Source organism: Macaca mulatta, chromosome 14, assembly GCF_049350105.2.
Source record: "Macaca mulatta isolate MMU2019108-1 chromosome 14, T2T-MMU8v2.0, whole genome shotgun sequence".
Lineage (NCBI taxonomy): Eukaryota > Metazoa > Chordata > Mammalia > Primates > Cercopithecidae > Macaca > Macaca mulatta.
In genome coordinates, this window is record NC_133419.1 from 16,713,940 (window position 1) to 16,725,151 (window position 11,212).

Here is an 11,212-nt window from a genome sequence, read left to right on the forward strand (position 1 = left end):
CTGACAATTATGTGTCTTGGAGTTGCTCTTCTAGAGGAGTATCTTTGCGGCGTTCTCTGTATTTCCTGAACTGGAATGTTGACTTGCCTTGCTAGGCTGGGGAAGTTCTCCTGGATAATATCCTGCAGAGTGTTTTCCAACTTGGTTCCATTCTCCCCGTCACTTTCAGACACACCAATCAGACATAGATTTGGTCTTTTCACATAATCCCATATTTCTTGGAGGCTTTGTTCATTTATTTTAACTCTTTTTTTCTCTAAACTTCTCTTCTTGCTCATTTCATTCATTTGATCTTCAATCGCTGATACTCTTTCTTCCAGTTGATCGAGTCGGTTACTGTCAAAAGGGTATTTCCTAGGCTATCTTCCAGGATTTTTATAGTATTAAATTGTACATCCATCTTGAGTTAATTTTTGTGCATGGTGAAAAGTAGTGAGTACAGTTTCAATATTCTGCATATGGTTAGCCAGTTTTCCCAGAACTATTTAGTGAATAGTGAGTCCTTTCCTCTTTTTTTTTTTTTTTTTTTGGTCAGCCTTGTCAAAGATCACATGGTTGTAGTTGTATGACTTTATTTCTGAGTTTTCTCTTTTATTCCAGTGATCTGTGTGTGTGACAGTATCATGCTTTTTTAGATTACTGTAACCTTACATTATAGTTTGAAGTTCAGCTGAGTGATGCCTCTGGCTTTGTTCTTTTTGCTTAGGATTACTTTGGCTATTTTGGCTTTTTTGATTCCGTATGAATTTTAGATATATTTTTTGAATTTTTTTTTCTAATTCTATGAAGAATGATGTTGGTATTTCAATATGAAGAGCACTGAATCCATAAATTACTTTGACAATATGGTCACTTTAACAATATTGATTCTTCCAGTCTATGAGCATGCAGTGTATTTCCATTTGTTTGTGTTGTCTCTGATTTAATTTCATGAGTGTTCTGTAGTTCTCTTTGGGGTGCCCTTTTGCCTCATTCACTAGCTGATTGCTTGGTATTTCATTTTCTTTGTGGCTACTATAAATGGGATTGTGTTCTTGATTTGACTCTTAGCTTGGACATTTAGGAGACTTTTGGTGGAAGCTTTAGGGTTTTCTACATACAGTATCATATAATCAGTGAAAAGAGATAGTTTGACTTCTTCTATTTCTACTTTTATGCCATTTTTGTTGGTGGTGGTGTTCTTGCCTGATTACTCTGGCCAGAACTTCTAGTGCTATGTTAAATTGGTGTGGTTAGGGTGGGCATCCTCGTTTTATTCCAGTTCTGAAGGGAAATGGTTTCAGCTTTTGTCTTTTCACTATGATGTTGGCTGTGGTTTTATCATAGATGGCTTTTATTATTTTCGGGTACATTCCTTCAATGCCTAGTCTGTTGAGGGTTTTTATCCTGAAGGGATGTTGGATTTTATAAAAGGCATTTTCTACATATATTGAGATGATTGTATATTTTTAATTCTGGTTATGTGCTGAATCATATATATTGATTTGCATGTGTTGAGAAAGCCTTGCAGCCCAGGAGTAATGCCTACTTGATTATGAGGTTTTAACTTTTAGATATGCTGCTAGATTAAATTTGCTAATATTTTTTGAGGATTTTTGCATCTCTATTAATCAAGGATATTGGACTGAAGTTTTCTTTTTTTGCTATATCTCTACCAGATTTTGGTATCAGGAAGATGCTGCATTTATAGAATGAGTTAAGGAGGAGTCTCTCCTCTTCAATTTTTTGGATTATTTTCAGTTGAATTGGTACCAGATCTTTGTACACCTGGTAGGATTAGGCTGTGAATTCATCTAATCCAGGGCTTTTTTTTTTTTTTTTGGTTGGCAAGTTTTTCTTTTCTTTTTTCTTTTTTAACTGATTCAGTTTCAGAACTAAAACTTTGTTAGTCATGGTTTTAATATAGTCCTAATTCAACCTTGGGATATTATGTGTTTCCAGGAATCTATCCATTTCATCTAGATTTTCTAATTTGCATGCATGGAGGAGTTCATAGTTTTCTCTGAGGATGTTTTGTATTTTTATACAATGTAATACCAAATTTTCATCTCTGATCTAGCTAATGGTCTATCAATCTTAATTTTTCAAGGAATCAACACTTGGTTTAATTGATCTTTTGTGTAAATATTTGTGTCTCAACTTTATTCAGTTCTTCTCTAACTTTTCTCTTGCTAGCTTTGAGGTTGGTTTGTTCTGTTTTTTGTTTGTTTTTCCCTAGTACTTGTAGGTGCAAAGTTAGACTTTTGTTTGAGATCTTTCTAACTTCTTATTGAAGGTATTAAGCACTATAAACTTTCCTCTTAATATTACTTTAGCTATATCCCAGTGATTTTGGCAAGTTGTCTCCCTATTTTCATTCCTTTAAAAGTATTTTTTTTTAATTTATGCTTTAATTTTAATTTTGATGCTAACCTAAGAGTTATTCAGAATAAAGTTGTTTAATCTTCATTTTTTTTTATTTTGAGGGATCTTCTTGATATTAATTTCTATTTCTATTGCATTGTGGTGTGAAAGTGTGCTTAGTATGATTTTGATTTTTTGAAATTGTAGAGACTTGCTTTATTACTGAACATATGGTCATTGAGAAGAACGTCTATTCAGTGGTTGTTGGGCAGAGGGTTCTGTAGATGTCTATTAGGTTTAATTGGTCAAGTGTCAAGTTTAAGTCCAGAGTTTCTTTGTTAGGTTTCTATCTTGAAGATCTGTCTAATGCCATCAGTGGGGAGTTGAAGTTTCCAGCTATTATCCCATGGCTAAATATTTTCATAGGTCAAGTACAACTTGATCTATGAATCTCAGTTCCCCAAAGTTGACTGCATATTTGTTTAGGATAGTTAAGTCTTCTTATTGGATTGTATACTTTATCATTTTTTTATATCTGTCTCTGTTCTTAATTGCTATTGTTTTGAAGTCTGTTTTATCTGATACAAGAATAGTGACTCCTCGTTGTTTTTCATTTGCATGGTAGATCTTTCTTCATTCCTTTACTTTGAGTCTGTGGGTGTTAATACATGTGAGATAGGTATCTTAAAAATAGATGGTTGAGTCTTTCTTTTTATTCAGCTTGCCACTCTATGTCTTTTAAGTGGAGCATTTAGCCCATTTACATTCAGGATTAGTATTGATATGTGAGATTTTAATCCTGTCTTTGTGCTCTTAGCTGGTAGTTATGTAGACTTGATTATGTAGTTGTTTTATAGTGTCTGTGGGCTGTATGCTTAAGTGCATTTTTGCTTAAGTGCATTAAGTGTCATTCTTTTGATTCCATGTTTAAGACCTCCTTGAAGACTTTTTGGAAGCCTGGTCTAGTTGAAACAAACTCTCTTGTCTGAGAAGGATTTTATCCTTCTGAAGTTAGTTTGGTGAAATATGAAATTCTTGGTTGGAATTTCTTTTTTTTTTTTTTGAGACTGCTGAAAATAGGCCCCAATTTCTTCCAGTCTTTAAGATTTCTGCTGAGAGGTCCGTTGGTAGGCACATGAGGTTCTCTTTATATTTGATCTGACCCTTTTCTTTGGCTGTCTTTAAGATTTATTTCCTTTTGCGTTGACCTTGGTGAATCTTATGACTATGAGCCTTCGGGATAGTTTTCTTGTGCAGTATCTATCTGGTGCTGTCTGTATTTCTTGAATTTGCATATCAATTTCTCTACCGAGTTTAGGGTAATTTTTAAGGACTATGTCCTCTTATGTATTTTCCAAGTTGCTTATTCCTTCTCCTTCTTTCTCAGGAAAGCTAATAAGTTGTAGATTTGGTTTCTTTATATAATCCTATATTTCTCAGAGGTTTTGTTTATTTTTAAAATTATTTTTCTTTTCTTTTTAGACTGAGTTGATTTAAAGAACTGGTTTTTGAGCTCTAGGATTATTTCCTCAGCCTGATCTATTCTGCTGTTAATACTTCAAATTGGTTCTTTCTTAAAATGTCTGTATCATCTTTAAGCTCTTAAACCATTCTACTGAATTTCTTGGATTCCTTAGACTGGGGTTTAAATTTCTTCTGAATCCTGATTATCTTTCTTGCTACCCAGATTCTGAATTCTATGCATGTCATTTCAGTCATTTCTGACTGGTAAAGAACCATTACTGGACAGCTAGTGGGCTCACTTTGAGCTAAAGGGACACCCTGGCTTTTTGAATTCCTAGAGTTCTTGTGCTAATTCTTTCTCATCTGGGAGGACTGTTGTTCCTTTAACTGTGATGTAAATTGAGTATAGTCAGTTGATTTTGTTTCTAGATGTTTTCAGAGGGCCAAGACTCTATACAGAATATTTATTTGTGGCTGAATTCTTGCCCTTTGTTTCACAGGAGGGTATCATAGCAAAATATTTTTGGTGTTGTAGTTTGGACTACTATCCAGTAGATGATGCTTATGAGTAATGGCCAGTAGATAAGCTCTGACTCAGCAGAAGGCTATGGATGTCCACATAGTGGTCATAGGCCATGGTGATGAGATGAGAAATTCACTGATAATGAACGTAATGAAGAAAGCCATCTGCATGGTACATGCATAACATGGAATGGCATTTTGAGCCACAACAAAGTTTACTAGTATCTTGGGATAAATGACCGTAGAATTACCAAGATCAATAAAATTCAGGTACCTGATTTAAAAAATATATAGGTGTTGTGTAGACCCAAGTCCACATTGTTCAAAATGATTATGCAGTCTTTGCTCACCACTGTGAATGCGTAGATGATGAGGAAGACCCAAAAAAGGGGGAGCTGCAGCTCAAGCCGCCTTGTGATTTCCATCAGAATGAATTCAGTAAGCACTGTTAGATTCTTTTGGTCCATTTAGTCCAGTTATCTCTTCCAGGAAGAAACAGAGTGGTTGTTATAAGCTTTTATGTAATGTCATCCAAACAAATTATAACATTTGTAGACAAAAGGTGTTATTCATAATAAGAAGTAAACAATATTTCCACATCTGATCCTACTACTAAAAGAAAAAAACTTCTACTATCAAAAGAAGCGATCCATATTAAATACACACATAATTATGATGTAGATTAAACTGTAAATATCAATAATGTTTGGAACACATCAATTGATAAAATTATATAGGTATTTATATAGAAATGTTAGACTTTATTACACGGTGGCACACAGTGTTTTTTTTCTAATATACTTCCATATTTTCCAAAGAATTCTTATGGAATTGTGATATTATTAAAGAGTGAGATAGAGATAGCATGAAGCTACTGGAATCTAAATTTTAGTTTCCCTCATTGGCATTTTCTGGATAGGAATTTAACAATAAACTCACAAGTAATATGTCTTTTTAAAAATTCCCAAAGCAAAGATATTTTAACCATGACCAGTTAAGGCCACTTTCTCTCAATATTCTGACTTCCACTTCGTCACACTTTATCTGACAAAACAGTGCATTAGCATATTTGCAGGCATTTGTAGGACCCAGCTAACAACGGATTGAGTTAATGATACTTTGATGTTTAATAGGTATATTTATATGGTTCAAAATCAATGACATTTATTATCAAATAATGCTATCTCTTTTGGTGTAGGAATATTCACTAAGAACACCCTTACCACCAAATGTGCAGAGATTTGTCTGGAATTTCATATTATATGGATTTTATGATTTTTTGCCCATTGGTTTATGACAAAATTTGTATTATTGTTTCTTTTAAATATTTACATATATTTCAACTTAAATCTATACTTTTATTTTTGAAGAAAAAAGAAAAACTCCCAAACTAATATAAGCTTAATGATTACCAACATGTGCATCTATTCCTACTAAAATATTTGTTTTATGTCAATATATAGGAATTTTGAATATTTAATTTTATAAGTTTTATTTCCTTTAAGATAATAATGTGAAAATAACAGAGTGTAGAGGGCATTTAAAAGTACTGAGCATTTATTACATCACATATAAATTACTGTTTATTTCTAATATTGCCCAATAGAACACAGATCATTACATAGGTGATTTTCAAACATTTCAGTGATAAGCACTGGTCCTCTATTTAATTAATGTGGGACATGAGCAAAACAAAGAGGAACAGGTCTGATTGAGGTTAGTAAAATCTGCTTTAGCCTAATCTCTTTCTCTCTCCTCTTCTACCATTCCATTTCTCCTCAATGAAAACTTGGAACTCTGCAATCATGAATGTTAGAACAGTAGTTGCATTTTAAAATATTTAGTCAAATAAAATAAAGAATTTAGTTATAACTCCATGGAATGCCAGCTTTAACCCACACAACTATCAAGTGGAAACTTCTGGGAGCCCACCCCAAGGTCCAAACCCATAGCTTAGAGGAGTTAGATCACTCTCACCTTGTGGAAGTTGGCAGCAACTGATTAGTTTTATGTGTAGATCTTGCTGCTCTGATTTAGGAAGCAAGGACAGGGGAGGAGAGCAAGACTGGAGATTGGTCAGCTGCCTGCAACCATTCTTCCCAGGTGAAACTGTTTGTTCTTTCTTCATTGAATTCTACTCTGTCTTTCTGGCTTTTTCCTCTCTTACAAGTAAGAACCTTAAGTCCAGCATTTTTGAAAACGTTATTTTGAACTAACAAGATTTCAGGGTATGCCTTCAAAGGGTTTTATTGTAGAATAGGAGATGCAGTGGACTGAACAAAAGAATTCAGTATTGCAGCCACAGTGTCACTGCTTTGAAGTGTTTAAATTTTGCCAATAATTCTTTGTTGGGAGAAAAGCTGAGTATTGGGAGAGAAGCTGAGACAGGGCTTGCATGTCTGCTAGACTTGCTGGCTCCTTGCTTCTAGCACTCCAGTTATCTCAAGCAGCCATATGTTTCTCATTCACTTGATACACTGTTTTCTTTCAACTCACACACATCCTCACCACCTGTTTGTTTGAGCACCAATAAATAGCAGTGGCCTCCCGGAGCTTGGGGCCTTCACAGCCTCCACACTCAGGATGGTTTCTGGTCCCAGTTTCTCTCTCTCTCTCTCAAACTGTCTTTTTCTCATTCCTTTGACTCCGTCGTACTTCGTTGCCCCCCCCCCAGCGACCTGGTGTTGGGTCTCATCGCCCCAACATTCCTTGTGCCCAATGTGGGGTGACAAAGACCCCAGTGAAGGAACGCTAGGGCCTGTGAAAACGGAGGATGCATTGTCAAAGGGCACGGAGAACGTCTAAAGAAGCTCTGCTAGAAAACAGTGCTTTGAAGAACCAGGGTAACAATGGGACGAAGTGAAAGCAGACATTCGGCTAATTTAAAAATTTTTAAAGCATTTCTTATAAAGTGAGGGAGTAAAAGTACTCAGTTTATCACTTTTTAGTACAGTAAAGCTATTTTGCCCATGGTTCCCGGAACAGGGAACTATGGAGTTGGATGAAAGGGAGAGAATTGGAAGAGATTTTTTTTAAAAGGTGTATAAAGAAGGAGCAGGGACAGGTACCCCTGAGAGTGCTGTTGAGGGAAGGATACCAGAGGGGCCCGAGGAAGCCCAAGGCCGCCCGCCTGGGCACGACGAGGGTGGAGGGGGTCACGAATCTGTCCCTTCCCTGAGAGGCCCCCCTGCCGCCACGGTCCCATGCCCCCATGACGACCCTCAGGCTAAACCCCAAGTCCCTGGCCGGTCCAAGCCCTGGCCTCCGGGGCTGTGCCGCTGACAAATCGGAGCCTCCCCCATGAACTCAGGAAGTGCGGAGAGGCGGCCTCCTCCGGTGCTGGGCTGCAGGGGCAGGCGGGCTGCGAAGTGCCCAAGGCCACAGCCCCGCGGGAGATACCGGGGAGGCTGAGCGCCCTTGAGTGCCCCAGGCAAGTGCACGAGTGGCTATAACGTCCTGCTGGGACTACCTCACCTGGCACAGCCCCAAACAGTCCTGGCAGAGCTTCCCTTCGGGCAGCGCTGCCGTCCCCACAGCAGGGCTATTACAACCCCTTCTACTTCCTGAGTCCTGGGCCGCGGTCCCTGACCCGGGGATAGCTGCAGGCATCAGCACCTGGGCTCCAGTCGCGGGCCTGGGACCCCGGGCTTCTCATGTGCAGGCGTCCCTGTGGGCCTTTCCGGGGATGAAGGTAGGATTTGCAGCCCCTTCCTGAAGCCTGAGACCGGGGCAACAGGCAGGCAGAGAATGTTTTTCCATTCTTGGTCCACCATGGTGAATTTCTTTATTCTCGTCTTTGAAAAAGCAGCCATTGTCTTAAGCATTATGCACCTCGGTGGGATGAGGGCTATCTCTAAGTGTGCTATGCATTATATAATGGAAAACATAAAGACACATCAATGGAAGACTTGCAGAAAATGATGGTTGTGGCTCTTATATACAGATTATTAGTTTGTTTCTATGAGATAATTTGCATTTGGGGAGCAGGTGGAGCTACCCCAGGGAAGTTCCTGGTGGGGCTTCGAGTTGTGACATGTAATACATTAGTGCTTATTGCACTAAGTCGGGTTTTAGTGATTCCTTTCTCAAATGTTAGCATTACAATGTCCACTACATGAGCTTTGATCAAGAATTTTTCGATTGCTGCTTTTTTCCCTGCTTGCATCACACTGCTGTTTTTTCAGCATAATCGAACAGCCTATGATATTGTGGCAGGAACTACTGTGGTAAAAAGAAATGGGGTCAGATGATGCCCCCAAAGCCCTGATTACCACACGTTATAATGATAAGACTAAATTGTGTATCGAGGCCATCAGTATCCCTGGGTTACACTAATTAACGATTTAGAAATTAAAGCAGTCACTCCAGTGTGATGCAGGTCACTACTCTGAAAGTGTGTTTATTTTACTTAAATGCCAAAGAACTTTTCCAGAAGAAAAACCTATTGAATTCAAATATTAAAATTTGTAGATAAAAAATACAAATGATTTATAAACAATGGACAATATATGCTTTAAGATCTAAGGCACTTAAGATCTAAGAATTTGCTGAAAGCATTTTCAGCTTTGAAATCTCCAAATGAAACTTCAAAATTTATTTTGGTTTATCCAAAAATAATGGAAAATGTCCAGTTGTGTTTTGTAAACATCTATAATAACTCATCTTTTAGTTTACACTTCTGGGGAGCTACCAAAGAAGGTCCCCATGGGAGTTAGGAGACCCTTCCCCTGAGGAACAGTTGGTCTAACAGAAGGTCTAGTCTAAATGTAAAAGGTGTTACTATACATTCAGAAATAATTGACTGATTATACCGGAGAGATTCAATTGGTTATTAGTTCCTCGACTCCGTGTTCTGCCTCCCCAGGAGAAAGAATTGCCCAGTAGTTGCTGTTACCTTACATAAAGCTAGGAAGCAGCAGAGTGAAAAGAACAGGAGGCTTTGGTAATACTGATCCAGCAGGAAAGGCTGTGTATTGGGTTAATCAAGTGTCTGACAAAAGACCTATTTGCACAGTAACTATTCAGGGAAAATATTTTGAAGGACTAGTAGATAATGAGCTGAGGTCTCTACTGTTGCTATAAATCAATGGCCCCAGCACTGGCCTAAGCAAAAGGCATCCATTGATATTGTTGGAGTAGGAGCTGCCTGGGAAGTTTTTATTAATGTTCCTTGATTTTATCAAGGGCCGGATGGTCAGGAGGGGACAATCCAACCTATCAATACACCTATTCCTGTCAATTTATGGGGTAGAGACTTATTGCAAAAATGGGGTGCTGAAATAACTTCCTACAGATCAGTATAGTAATCATAGTAGACAAATGATGAAAAACATGGGATATAACCTGGGGAAAGGACCAGGAAAAGATAAAAACGGCCAATCAGAACCTTTAGAATTAAGGGGGCAAACAGATCAGACCAGATTGGGGTGTCATTTTAAGGAACAGCCATTGTTGAGCTTCCAGCTCCCATTCCTCTTGTTTGGCTAACTGTCAAACCCATTTAGGTGGAGCAATGGCCACGGAAACAGGAAAAACTGGAGGCTTTAAAAGAACTGGTGCAGGAACAATTGCAAAAGGGACATATAGAGCCTACTTTCTCCCCTTGGAATTCTCCTGTATTTGTCATTAAGAAAAAAATCAGGGAAATGGAGAATGTTAACAGATTTAAGGGCTGCTAATGCTGTGATTCAGCCCATGGGTGCGCTACAACCAGGGCTGCCCTCCCCAACAATGATCCCAAAATACTGGACTCTCATAGTGATAGATCTCTAAAGGGTTACTTTTTTACCATTCCTTTAACTGCCCAAGATTATGAAAAATTTGCTTTTACTGTTCCCGCCATAAATAATGAAAACCCAGTGGACAGATACTATTGGAAAGTATTACCACAAGGTATGCTAAATAGTCTATTTGTCAAACTTATATCGGGAAAGCTATTAAGCCAGTTACAGAACAGGTTAAAAAATGTTATCATCCATTACATGGATGATAGTCTGTGTACAGCTGAGACTGAGGAGGAACTGATGTGCTACAGTTAAAAAATACTGTAAATGCGACAGGGTTAATTATAGCCCCCAATAAAATCCAAACTTCTCCCTTTCAATATCTAGGAATGAAGGTAGAGCAAAGTGCTATTAAGCCCCAAAAGGTTCAAATTCAAAAAGATAATTTAGAAACCTTAAATGATTTCCAAACATTAGGAGACATTATTTGGATTTGTCCAACTTTAGGCGTTCCTACCTATGCTATGTCTCACCTCTTTTACTTTACGAGGCGATTCTAACCTTAACAGTAAATGCTTCATGTCCAAAAAAGCACTGGAGGAACTTCAATTAATTGAGGAAAAAATTCAAGATCAACCCATGACTGCAGCTGAACAATATCTGACAGGACAAAAGGAAAATAAAGGCTGGACAAGATATATGGTAGAGGGATGCACATACAAAGAGCTGGGAAAAAGGAAAGATAATTTTATGGGGAAGAGGATTTGCTTGTCTCTCCACGTGACAATCAGGTGCCTGTGTGGGTGCCCACCAAACATCTGAAGATCTATCATGAACCACAGCATGTGGTGGACCCACGTGTACCGTGCAAATTGAAGGCTTAAGACTTACTTTTTTGCTATACTGTGGCACAAGAAGGATAAGCCTCGATTTGCTTTCTCTGTGCCTTCTGTTAATCAGGAGAAGCCTGCTTCTCATTATCAATGGTAAGTTTTACTCCGTGGTAATTAACCAAAGGGCAGAAGCTGAGTTACAAATGCTTCAGCAATGGCGTGCCTCCCGGCTACAGCCACAGAAGTTTTTGCTTGTGTTTCAGTGGATTTACTAACATGGGGGTGAGGGTATGCTTGGGTTTTTGCAGGAGATGAACAAACCACGTA

General features: G+C 38.2%; 1 pseudogene; it reads left to right on the forward strand.

Annotated features, from left to right (window-relative positions):
- Window positions 1–4,695: 4,695 nt before the first annotated feature.
- Window positions 4,696–8,579, forward strand: LOC719237 (protein FAM8A1 pseudogene; annotated as a pseudogene).
- The last annotated feature ends 2,633 nt before the right edge of the window (window positions 8,580–11,212 follow it).